General features: G+C 38.4%; 1 pseudogene; it reads left to right on the forward strand.

The window, feature by feature from the left end:
* The first annotated feature begins 3,326 nt into the window (after positions 1-3,326).
* Positions 3,327-4,895, forward strand: LOC142528788 (shikimate O-hydroxycinnamoyltransferase-like; annotated as a pseudogene).
* The last annotated feature ends 9,467 nt before the right edge of the window (positions 4,896-14,362 follow it).

Raw genomic sequence — 14,362 nt, forward strand, 5'->3', positions numbered from 1 at the left:
AGGAATAACTTTACCGTTTATTATTTTCCCTCACATTCTAAAATTTCTCCTGCCCTCACTATTCATTTTTTTCTGCGCAAATTATCTCTGTTCTTCGCGATTTTCTGTGTTTTTCGAACTACTCTACTTCTTTTGTTCTTGAATTTCGCAGATGGCTGGCTTCGATCCTCACGACATTAGGAGTGAAATGGCTGCGAGCATGCGTGGAGAGTCACCTGACACAACACCCACCGCCGAAGCCAATGTTGAGGGCCTGGAAATTGTAGGTGTGCCAGAAGAGCCAACTCCGCTGGAAATAATCGCCCCTGGTGAACCTGGGAACGAGATCAACGTTGAGAATCCACCGGACTTTGAAGCCCTGAATAAAGCTTTTCCCCCTGCTCCTATGCGCCGAAGGTCAAAGAGACAAGCAGGGTTCGATCCTGACTTTGTTCCAACCAAGAAGCCTCGGGCATCTACCTCCTCAAATCTTCTGGACCCTGATTTCTCATCTGGAGATGACCCCGATGATGATGATTTTGAGTTGGTGGCTCGCCCCAAACCAACTGTTGCTACAAAGAAACCCAGTTCTACTTCTGATGTTCAAGAGCAAAACCCCGTCACAGATCCACAAAATGTTGCAGAAGAAAGATTTCCTGCTGAGCCTGAAGAAGATGAACAATCTCTGGCCGAGTTTCTTGCTCAACTTAAAGAAGAAAAGGCTGCCAAGAAACAAATTTCTAAGGATGATGAACCTGATTCAGAAATGATGAGGGAATTTGAGGAAAATCGGCCTGGAGCTTTTGATGATTCCTCTTCATCTTCTGTCTGATTTTGAATCTGAGGAACAAGATGATGCTGAATCTAAAGATATTGGCCTGAAGAAAGTGAGTCTTCTGAAGATGTTGCTGCTACTGCTGCCGGTGTTAAGGTGGATGTTGACAACACCGAGCACAACATTGACTTTGCTGACTATGATTTAAGTAATTCTTTTTCCCCAAGTTTTATTCTGAGGAGGCCTTGGCATTGTGGCCCCTGTTTATTGAGAGAGAGCTGATTGAGGAGAAAAATATTGATGTTGATGCATATAGGAAACACAACTTGATTGAGTATTTAAAGAACCGAAGGTTGCTCTCCACTGTCACTATTGTTATGCCCTACTGCCGCCGTGTTGTGTTGGAATTCTACTGCAATCTCCTGGGCAGTGTTGGAGATGAGGAATCGGTGAAGTATGGGAGAGTGTTTGTTCGTGATCGTATCTACAAGTTCTCACCTTCTGTGATCAATGCATTCTACAACACTCCTGATGTGGAGGAAGTTGAAGAGAATCTGGACATAAATGCTTGTAACCTCTGTGCTCACTGGAGGCCTGATCAAAGTGTTCCCTGACCATCCCAAGAAGTTGAGTGCTACCAATCTCACTTCTTTTTTCTCTGTGCTGCACAAGACCTCAATTTGGAATTGGACACCGTCAACCAATTCTACTACTGTGACTAGATCTCAGGCCCTGGTGTTGTTTTCTATTGGTACTGGACGTGCCTTTAACTTTGGGAAGCTGGTGTTTAAGACAGCATTGCAATATGCTGAAGGAGACTTCAAGAAAACCAAGCTGCCTTACCCTTCAATGATTTATGGAATCTTGGAATCTCAAGGTTTCATTAGGGATATTGATGAAGATCACTGTCCTGTCGGAGATTCTCTGAAGATTTCTCCTGCTTATTTCAAAGGCAACAGAAAGATCGATCTGCCTTGGCTGAATTCCAGTGTTGCTCCGGATGTTGGCAACACTGATGATACAACATCTGAGCATGTGCCTGAGACTGCTAAACCGCCTACTACAGATGTCCCTCCTACTGGTTATGTAACATTGTCTATCTCCTACATTCAAGCTCAGATTACCTATGGTCGACAACAGATTGAAAATGCCAAGAAGACCATTGAACATTATGAAAATCAAGTGGCTGATTATGAACTTCTGCTGGATGTTGGTGTCCATTCTGGACAAAAAGGGGGAGTAGATACAGCTGGAACCAGTGTAGATACAGCTGGAACCAGTGGAGCAAAAATGGCTGATGATGATGATGCTGACAGTAATGAAGGATAATGAGATTTTGAGTTTTTTTATTGATGGTTTTTGTACTTTAGTTGTTTTTGTATTTTCTCTGATCTGAGTTTCTCCTGATTAATGAACTGTTTCGATGTTATGATCTGAATGTTGCAACATCTAACATACAACATTTGTTTTAACTGTGTTTGTTTTCAGGGGAGGCTTAACGGTAGAATTCAGGGGGAGTCAACTAAAGTTGGCTGAGTCACTGATTTGCTAACTCAGGGGGAGCTGAGTCATATAACCATTTTTGGGTTGTTTTGTCCAGAAAGGCAAAAAGGGGGAGATTGAAAGGAATTTTATTCCTTGATATATTTTCTTTTTAATATCTTTAATGTTTTGCCTTTCTAGACATGAGAATAATGTCGAATTGATGATATGATCTCGTGTAGACTTAATATTTGATATGAAACTATATATGATATGACTCATAATATCTTTAAGATATGATATCATAATATCTTTAAGATATGATATCCTTGTTTTAAAAGAGTTTGTTTCCTAATGAAATTGTTTTTTCGATGTTTAAGAGGACTAAAAGGAGAAGAAAAAGATGGAGACCGAGAGCATAAAAATCCTGTAGAGATGAATTCATACGGAGAGTTTTTGAGATCGAAGTAATCTCGTGCCATTGTTAAAGTGTGGTTGTGAAAGTGCTGACAACATCTGAAGACAATACCTAATCACTGGTTTGATTATTGTGTTGATTTTTGAAGACTTTTTCACTTCTCAGTTGATGCATCCTCTGTATATTGATTATACGGTTTGTTAGAGGTTTAGGAATGCGATTGGTTTTTACTCGCCTTAATTAGGGAGTTGGTTTATTCTTTCACTAGTATTGATTTTTGTAAACTTACAAGTTTTTCTTGTAAATTATTTTGTCCTGAGGCACCGCGCAAGTATTTTATACTTGTGCATAATCTATATCTCGTCTCTCGTATTATCATCATTCCAGTTGCGTGTTATTGTGTTAAACTATAATTTCCGCTGTATGTTGTCGTGGGTGTTACAACACATACGCACAACACCTACATTCTGATATATACAACGCTCATTTTCATCAGTATTTACCACGTGGAAATGGAACTATCAAAAATAATAAAAAAAACTTAAAAATCTTGAATAATAAAGTTGATTGATGAGTATCACCCATATCGGGTACGGGGTTTGGCCAGCATTTATAAATATAAGTTAATGCTCGTCATTTTTCCAAATAATAATACTACACCAGGTCCAGTAACACTGCTACATCTGTTTTTTATTTGCATAAATTCTGTCAAGACATTGGGGACCGAAAATCAATTATGACCATGAAAATCGACGTTAAGAATTCGACGGTTGTTGCCGACGCCGAACGTCAGCCTTTGGATGGTCAATGTTGATGTGGTGGCGGCCAGCTACCATTTATCCAGCGTCTACTTTTACCGTCCCACAGGTGCGGAAGACTTTTTCGACCCCGCAGTGCTTAAGGAGGCGCTGGGCCGCGCACTGGTGCCGTTCTATCCCCTTGCGGGGAGACTGAAGAGGGATGAAAACGGCCGGCTAGAGATCGACTGTAAAGCCCAAGGAGTGCTTTTCGTGGAAGCGGAGTGCGAAGGAGTGGTGGATGATTTCGGTGACTTTGCTCCGACAATGGAGCTCCAACGCCTCATCCCGGCGGTGGATTATACATCGGGGATCTGAAGTTACCCCCTTTCGGTGCTGCAGGTACTTTCTTGGTTTAATGTTTAGTTTACAACTGCCTGCGTAAACTGAAACTAATGACAAAAATTGAGTAGGTCACATATTTCAAATGTGGTGGAGTTTCCTTAGGAGTTGGGATGCAGCATAATGTGTTGGACGGAGTTTCTGGTCTCCATTTCATCAACACCTGGTCGGACATGGCTCGTGGCCTCGATATCACAGTCCCCCCTTTCATCGACAGGACCCTCCTCCGTGCCCGTGATCCGCCCCAACCCCAATTCGAGCACATCGAGTATCAGCCCCCTCCATCCATGGAACTTCCAAGCCAATCTGATAAGTCTCCCGAGATAGCTGTTTCTATATTAAAGCTAACTCGTGATCAGCTCAACGCCCTCAAGTCCAAGTCGAAAGACGAAGGGAACACGGTCACTTACAGCTCGTATGAAATGCTGGCAGGTCACATTTGGCGATCTGCATGTAAGGCTCGGGGGCTATGTCGGGATCAGGTAACGAGGCTGCACATTGCAACGGATGGGCGATCCAGGCTCCGGCCCTCGCTCCCACCAGGCTATTTTGGCAACGTTATCTTTTCAGCCACTCCGATGGCTGTATCTGGCGATCTTGAAACGAAGCCCGTCTCATATTCTGCAAGCAAAATTCATGATGCGATAGCTCGGATGGACGACGAATACCTGAGGTCCGCTATTGATTATCTAGAACTACAGCCTGATCTGAAGGCTCTCGCTCGCGGGCCAAGAACTTTCAACTGCCCGAATCTTGGGATCACGAGTTGGTCTCGACTGCCCATCCACGATGCAGATTTCGGATGGGGCAGGCCGGTCTTCATGGGACCGGGTGGGATCCAGTTTGAAGGTTTGAGCATCATCTTGCCTAGTCCAACAAACGACGGGAGCTTATCGGTGGCCATCTCATTACAAACTGAGCATATGAAAGTTTTTGAGAAGCTCCTCTATGACATCTGAGTCCGTTTCCATTGCTGCCTTGCTACTTTCCTTATTGTACTAATTTGCATTTCGTGTGAATAAGAACAGCAGTTGAAATCCATATCATATAACTTGTTCTGGCTTAATATTTTTAAAGATTGAATCTTCGTAAGCACGAATAACTTACATTCTAATCTTCAAGTCGAGATAAAATTTTGTTACATTTATCCTCTAAGTAACGGTCGAAATAATTTTGTCAATATTTACACTAAAAAATAATATTTTTACATAGGATAATCACTATAAAAGATCTGTTTCACAAAATTGACTCATAAAACCGTCTTACAAGAGTTTATGTGTAATTAGAAATACATGAATTTCGATTATAATTTTAATATTAATAATAAAATCATAGATCAGATCTTAAATTGAAATATTATTTATTTAGACATTAGTTACGTAGAAGCAAAATGAATTTCAAATATCTCCAATAGTTATACTAAGGTAAAATAGATTTCAAATGTGTCAATTATTGTGAACTTGAAATCATCATATATAATTAACATGAAAGATTATATAAACATATATTGAAATCTATATATCCAAATGAAACCAAAGATAAAAACTTACCAAATTGGGATGAACACTTCTTTTTATCATAAATTCTGGATACTACGGGTCCTAATGTTGTTACATCCTGCCTTGCTTTCTAAACATGGGTTTCTACCTGATGGGATAAACGACACTTCAATAGTTCTCATTCCAAAAAGGAAACAGCCGGTAACTTTATCCGATCTTCGTCCCATCGCTTTATGTAACGTCATTTATAAAATTGTGGCCAGAGAGTTTGCGAACGGATTGAAGAGCGTTCTGAATTCCATAATCTCTCCTATGCAAAGTGCATTTACTCCAGGTAGAGGTATACTAGATAATGTGATTATAACTTTTGAAATTGGACATTATTTGAAGCGCAAGACTCAAGGTTTAAAAGTCGAAAACGTATGACCGTGTTGAATGGTCGTTTCTCAGAAATATGATGCTGAAAATGGGCTTTCCACTATCAATTGGTAGATTTTATCATGATTTGCGTATCTTCTGTGAGGTACAATGTGGTTCACAATGGTCATGATATTGGCCCGATCATTCCTCATCGGGGACTCCGTCACGGAGATCCCTTATCACCCTATCTTTTCTTGATATGTACCGAAGGTTGTTGATATCCCCGGAAGAGTCCGGGTCATAGATGACCCGAGACATTAAATGGCAAGCCCGGATCATGGTAGGATGACGGAAATGGCTAATGAGTTGCAAAGCAAGCAAGTACTCGAGAAATCATTCACCCGAACAACCAGAAGCCCGAGCTCTCGGGCAAATTCCCGGATGATGACTCACTGCCCGGGAAGCCTCAATAGTAGTGCCGCACTCGAGTGCGAGAACATATAAAATCTTACCTCGATAAGTGTACCTGATGTGAGAACCCGAATTTCCAGCAGCAGCTAGCAACATTCAGCAGCAATGCAAAAATTTCAGCAGAAGCCAACAATTCCAGCAACAACTAATGTTTCAGAAGCTTATATTTTTCCAGCAGATAGAATCCAACAGCAGAAGAGTTCAGTAGCGCGAGATTCCAGCAGACAGCTACTGATTCTGCTTATGACTTGTAACTGAAGCATTTAACATGGAATAAAGACTGTTAATGACAGATAATTGCAGATTATGACCATTAATTGGGAGGCTAACAGTCAGAATTTTGCCTATAAATAACATCCTCAAATCTCTGAATTGGTGTTACACAAATCTTGAGTTATCACTTGAAATTCGAGCTAAGAGAGTGTCTTTTGCGAGTAGTAAAATCCAGTAGTGAGAACAAGCAGATTCCAGACTTCAACCGAAACTTTCTAGAAAATTACTGTAAGTGGGCTTATGTATAGATATCTTGAAATCAGTTTGATAATCTTTGTTTTGAAGCAAATCATATCTATTTTTTTTAATTCTAATCTATGATTTTTGAAGCACTGAAACTTAGTGAACTAATGGTAGAAATATATATTCTGAAACATTCCTGATTCCTGATTAATTGCCTCACCCCTTAGAGGAGAGAACATATAGGGGACTGATATCAGTTTAGCCATGAAATTCACAAACGTGCTCAGTGCTTACTTGTTAAATTTTAAGTTCTGATTTCAGTTCTGAAACATGTTATTCCTGAATACTGATTCTTGTTCTGAAAGTAAGAGTTTCTGTATATTATTTGTATTACTGTTTCTGTTGAAAGATGGTTTTGAAAACTGGGAGTCACTCCCGCCCCCGCTTATTGAGTGACAAACATATCACTCACCCACCAAACCCATCTCAGATAAGAACGAGGAATAAGCGTTAGATGAAGAAGAGCATACTCAGTTCTGGGGCTGGTGAAAAAGACTGTTATTTCTCAGTTCTGATTTATGTTTTTATATTCTGCTACATCTGTTAAGACATTGTTATGTCTGGTTTTACATTTCCGCTGTAAAACATTAGTTATGTGAGTTTGTATCAGACAATGAATTATTCAGTATTATGAATAAAAGACTGATTTCTGAATTTTGTACTTTTGAGGCTTGTTGTTTTCGAATGCAAATTTGAGAGCAAAGCCAGTGTCGACCAACCCTGTCCCTGAGGCATGACACCTGACAGAATCATAATGATGTGACTTGATGGAAAAGGTATGGAGACGTGACAAGAAGTCAACATCAAAGGCTATAAGTTGTAGGTATATACTGAAAACGAGGTCATTACTATCTTCTCTCCTATAAATAGCATATATGTATTTCATTTGAAGGATCCGAATATTTTGCTTCTAAGCTCTTGGTATTCACATATATTCACACATATACATAGTCATTTTCTCCTTCATCCTTCACCTGCTGACTTAAGCATCGGAGTTGCCACGGACACCGTTCCGACGCCAATTCACGAGTTCATTTCCTCGTTTGCATGTTACAGTTGCAGTCATATTATACAGTGATATACCTTCACCACAAGATATATCTCCTTGCTCATCTTCCCAAAAATACTCTTATTCGATCTGGTGGATTGCCCCGACCCAGCTCACCCAATTCACCCGGATCACATCATTGGCGCCGTCTGTGAAAAATTGAGCTCAAGACGTTGATATTGTTTCCACTAAAAAATAAGTCCAACCAGCTCCGTACTCAGAATTTATCTAGGGATTTTCATATGGGCTTGAAGATCAGCAGCTATTCCGGATTGGCATGGAAAAGTATTTGCTATGCACTCAGTAGCATAAACTATTTTAGTCACCTAATTTAGCTCAACTAGAGAAGTTTCACTCTACCGAAAATGAATAAGAATTATGTATTTGCAGGTTAGTGATTTGGTTTTTAATAAAACTAATATAGCAGGAGGAGCAGAAAATTTAAAAGTCTGAAAGATATGAGGCCCCGACACCATATTTAAAGTCCGGGAGATATGATGCCCCAGCACCATATTTAAAGCCCGGGATATATGATGCCCCGACACCATATTTAAAGTCCAAGAGATATGAGGCCCCGACACCATATTTAAAATTTGGGAAATTTAAGGCCCCGGCACCATATTTAAAGTCCAAGAGATACGAGGCCCCGACATCATATTTAAAGTCCGAGAGATATGAGGCCCCGACACCATCTTTCAAGCCCGAGAGATATGAGACACCGACACCATATTTAAAGTTCGGGAGATATGAGGCACTGGCACCATATTTCAAGCTCAAGAGATACAAGGCCCCAGTTCATCTATAAGTCCCGAGATCCGTTCCCCGGCCCAGAGCTCCGTACCCTGGTTATCCTATAAGCCCAGGGCTCTATATCCTAGCTCGGGGATCCGCACCTCGACCACTCCAAGTCCCGTCCGTTCCCCGACCCAGGGCTCCGTACCCTGATTATTCTATAAGCATAGGGCTTCTTATCCTGGCTCAGGGATCCGCACCTCGACCACTCCAAGTCCTGGGACCCGTTCCCCGGCCCATGGCTTCGTACCCTGGTTATTCTGTAAGTCCAGGGATCCGTACCATGGCTCGGGGCTTCGTACCTCGACCATTCATTGAGTCCAAGAACCGGTAACCTGGCACGGGATTCGTTCCCCAGCCCAGGGCTCCGTACCCTTCTTATTTAATAAGTCCAGGGCTTCATACCCTGCCTCGGGGCTTCGCACCTCGACCACTCCAAGTCTCGAGATCCATTCTATGGCCTAGGGCTCCGTACCATGGTTATTCTGTAAGTCCACGTATCCGTACCCTAACTCGAGGCTCCGCACCTCAACCATTCTATAAGCTCAGGGCTCCATACCCTGGCTCGGGGCTCTGCACCTCGACCACTCCAAGTCCCGGGATCCGTTCCCAACATAGGGATCCGTACCATGGTTATTCTATAAGCCCAGGGCTTCATACCCTAGCTCGAGGCTCCAGCATCTGGATCCATCCCCAAGTCCTGGGATCCATTCCCCGGCCTAGGGTTCCGTACCCTGGTTATTCTGCAAGTCAAGGGATCTGTACCCTAGCTCGGGGCTCCGTACCTCGACCATTCATTAAGTCCAGGGATCCGTACCCTGGCTCGAGGCTTCACACCTCAACCATTCCAAGTCCCGGGATCCGTTCCCCGACCCAGGGCTCCGTACCCTGGTTATTCTATAAGCCCAAGGCTTCATACCCTGGCTCGGGGCTCCGCACCTCGACCACTCCAAGTCCCGGGATCTGTTCCCCAGCCCAGGGCTCCGTACCCTGGTAATTCTATAAGCACAGGGCTTCATACCTTAGCTCGGAGCTTCGCACCTCGACCACTCCAAGTCCCGGGATCCGTTTCCCGGCCCAAGGCTCCGTACCCTGCTTATTTTATAAGCTCAGGGCTTCATACCCTACCTTGGGGCTCCGCACCTCGACCACTCCTGGTTCCTTGGACCTCCTGCACATATTATTGCTGGCTTGTGTTCCTTGGAAAGATAAGACAAGACTCGAAAACGTCTCTTGAAAATTAATTGTTTTCTAGATTTCCTATCATATGATGTTTAAGTTCTTTGAAACACATTACATCCAAAACCTTACATCTCCAGTGTAGATCGAAAACTTCTTTCAGTGCAAGTATGATTTATTTTTTTTATTTTTTTCGGAGAATGAGAGTTAAAATTTTATTTATTGCTTCATGAATGCATGCCCTGTTGCTTAGCTTACAGTGAATAGCTATTTGTTATGCTTTCCTTAGTTGTGCCAGCGCTTTGTCATGTAACCCTTGAGCTAAGATCCCCGCTGTTAGATAAATTTATTTGAAAGAAATAAATATTGAAATGGCTGTATTGTTTAACAATATGTGTAGGTAGTTGAACAAGCTATCTTGTTTTAGAGTAAGTTTTTTGTGAGACGATCTCACGAATCTTTATCTGTGAGATGAGTCAATTCTACTGATATTCACAAGAAAAAGTAATACATTTAGCATCAAAAAAATAATATTTTTTCATAGATGATCTGCGAGAACCCGAATTTCCAGCATTTCAGCAGCAATGCAAAATTTCGAGCAAAAGCTAATATTTCATTCAGAAGCTGATATTTTTCCAGCAAATTAGAATCCAGCAGCAGACAACTGGTAAAATCCAGCAGCAGAAGAGCGAGATTCCAGCAGACAGTTACTGATTCAGCTTATGACTTGTAACTGAAGCATTTAACATGGAATAAAGGTTGTTAATGTCAGATTATGGCCATTAATTGGGAGGCTAACAGTCAGAATTTTGACTATAAATAACATCCTCAAACCTTTGAATTGGTGTTACACAAATCTTGAGATTATCACTTGAATTTTCGAGCTAAGAGAGTGTTTATTTTCGAGCAGTAGAAACCAGTAGCAAGAACAAGCAGATTCCAGACTTCAACCGAAACTTTATAGCAAATTATTGTAAGTGGGCTTATGTATAAATATCTTGAGATCAGTTTGATTATTCGTGTTTTGAAACCAAGAATATGTATTTTGATATCTGATTTTTGAAGCACTGAAACATAGTGAACTAATGGTAGGAATATATATTCTGAACATTTCTGAATTCTGATTTCTGATTCTGGCATCACTCCTTAGAGGAGAGAACATATAGGGGACTGATATCAGTTAGTCATGAAATTCACAAACGTGCTCAGTGCTTACTTACTTGCATTTCTGTTCTGAATACCGATTCATGTTCTGAAAATAAGAAGTTTTCTGTATATTATTTGTATTACTGTTTCTATTGAAAATGATTTCGAAAACTGGGAGTTATTCCCGCCCCCGCTTATTGAGTGACGATCATATCACTCACCCACCAAAACTATCTCAGATAAGAACGAGGAAGCAATATTAGAAGAAGAAGAGCAGAGCCAGTTTGGGGGCTGGTGAAGAAGACTGCCATTTCTCAGTTCTTATTCTAGTTTATGTTATTTCCGCTGCATCTATTAAGATATTGTTATGTATGGTTTTATATTTCCGCTGTAAAACATTAGTATTTGAGTTGTAACAGATAATGGATTATTTAGTATTATGAATAAAAAGACTGGTTTCTGAATTTTGTACTTCTGAGGCTTGTTGTTTTCGAATGTAAATTTAAGAGCAACGCCGGTGTCGACCAACCCCCGTCACGGGGCGTGACATGACCTAAATAAGATATATGTCTCATAAAATATGACCCGTGAGACCGTCTCACACAAGTTTTTGTCCTTGTTTTAACTATATTGTTGCTGGAATTGGACAAAAACCTATGTGAACGGTCTCACAGATCGTATTTTGTGAGACGGATCTCATATTTGGGTCATCCATGAAAAAATATTATTTTTTTGATGCTAAGTGTATTACTTTTTATTGTGAATATCGGTAGAATTGATTCATCTCACATATAAAGATAAGTGAGATCGTCTCACAAGAAACCTACTTGTGGAAATTTTTTCTACTTTTCTATTATGAATTTATTCTAATTTTCCCTATTGTGACATTTTATGTGGCAACTTTAATATTGTACATTTTATATTTTATTTTAGAGGATCAGTCAAGAATCAATATTATAATCCAGCTCATTATGACTGAAATAAGAAGTGAATGATTTTGGAAGTATGATTTAGATTTGTACACATGTTTTCGGGATCAAATTCATGACTTGTAGACCATATTTTGGAGGATTATTGATTTTATTAATTTAATGCTACTTTTTATTCACTACTTTGTGTAAGAATGAAATTAAAGGTAATTAAAATATTTCAATGATTTATCAAATTAGTGAGCGATATATGACAAATTACTTCTAGAAAAAACTGAAGTAAATTTTTACTTCACCATTATTCACAAATTGTGAAGACGTATATCGATTGTAATTCGGCACTCTTGTAAAATTTGAAGTCATTCACAATCAACTACTTCACCAATTTACGAAAGTTGTGAACTAAAAGACGTTTTTTTTTTTTTTTTTACTTTGACATCGGTTCAATTTCGAACTGGTTTTGGACTCCTTTGACCGGGCAAATGCTTCACCAATTTACTAGATAAGACATCGATTTTAATGCGAAGTAAATAGATAGTTTATACTTCACGTGCGTCTATTTTGGTAAATAAATAGCAATTACTTCATAACCTTAATAATATAGTAAGTATATATATGAATATATCTTATGTGTTGTTTTGTATAATATATTTTTATTTCTAAATTAATGGTCTACGTTACGACCTACAAAGGAAGAATTTCAAATTTGGTTTAGTTGTGATTTTAACATGTAAATTACATCATAAATAAATTTAAACATGGTTTTTCAATTATATATGTGGAAAGTCATCATCATAGCACATTTTTGCTAGTCGCAGGGTCAGTCACATTGATATTAGTTCTAAAAACTAAACGATTTTTTCATATAATCATCTCTCAAACCAAGATCTAAGATATCCTTCTTAACCACTTTTATCCAAGTTTTCAGAAATTTACCATATTAATATAGATAATATTGCTGATTTTTAAATATGAGACGTCTCTTATATTTATCTTAATGAATATGTTGATCATAATTAAATTATTTTAAAATTTTACGTAAAATAATCTAACAAAACTGTCTAAACATAATTAAAACTACATAATTGACAATGATTAATATAAGAAAATGAAAGATGTTAGAAAATATAAAAAGTAACAGATATTTGATAATAACATTACATTATGTGCAATAAGTATATTTGGAAAAAGAATATATATTTAATTGATGGAAAATTTTGCATAGAAATTAATGAATCAAAATATAATATGTAATTCATTAGAAATTTTTTTGTTTCAAAGGTTAACTGGAATTAGGGATGTAATCGAGTCGAGTCGAGCCGAACTCTTGAATGTTTGAGCTTGGTTCGTTTATAATCGAGCCGAGCTCGAGCTTTATTTAACGAATATATACATGGCTCACAAGCTTATTCAAGCCTTTATCGAGCCCAAACAAGCTTAATAAATATGAATTATACATTTAAATTTTTTTTAAATTAATTAAAAAAGAAATTATATAATTAAAGAAAAATATATTATTCTTATTAAAATTTGTAAATTTATTATAATAAATAAATTTAATAGATTTTTCTATATATTTCATTAATAATATGTAAAATCAATAAATCAAATATCAAAACAATTATTTTTTCATCTAAAAGATTACTTATGAACTTACCAACGAACATGTTCACGAGCTAACGAGCCGAATACTGTAAAGCTTGAGTTTGATTTGTTTATCTTAACGAGCCTCATTAAACGAGCTTTTATAGAATCGAGCTTCGAATAGCTCACAAACGATTTGGTTCGTTTACATCCCTAACTGGAATATTTAAGTAGCCCCACAAAAGATCACCTTTGTCGGAATTTTATTAAAATCTAAATTGGGGAAGAAATGATGTTGAAGAGCATGTATATTTTATTTTATTTTATTTTGTGCTAGTATTTCATTGCTTTATATTGTAATCTTACGGGAACTATTTGAATTTTGCAAGAGTAGGTCTCTTGTGAGACGGTCTCACGAATCTTTATCTGTGAGACAGGTCTACCTAACTGATATTCACAATTAAAAATAATACTATTAGCATAAAAAGTAATATTTTTTCATGGATGACCCAAATAAGATATATGTCTCACAAAATACGATCCGTGAAACCGTCTCACACAAGTTTTTGCCATTTTGTAAATGTCATGAATTGCTATTAAATTCGAGTGATAAACAGAACAGTTGGTGTAAAACCATGATCTAAACCGTATTTTGAATCCTTGACCTATTAAAACAGCTGAGATAAATAATTACGGATGATTTTTCAAAGAGATGAGATATATATGGATGAATGTCGTATATTGAAAAATATTTAAGGCAAAAAAAGTACTTTTCTATATAAATAACTTTTTGTTAGAATTTTAAAATTATGTAATGGAAAATATAACATAAAGATATAGAGAATGCTAGAAAAATATGGTCCCTAATATTTTATACAAGGCAAAAAAAATACTACGTTACCATATCACATTGCATAGAACTCAAGACTAACCAATATAACTTTCGATTCCAATTTGACGAGTGTGTTGAAATTGCAAACGTGCTACGCACGTGTTCTTTTCTAATATGAAAAAAGTACTTGAATATTTGTATTTACCAAACCTC

Source organism: Primulina tabacum, chromosome 16 (assembly GCF_025594145.1).
Source record: "Primulina tabacum isolate GXHZ01 chromosome 16, ASM2559414v2, whole genome shotgun sequence".
In the NCBI taxonomy this organism is placed as follows: Eukaryota; Viridiplantae; Streptophyta; class Magnoliopsida; order Lamiales; family Gesneriaceae; genus Primulina; species Primulina tabacum.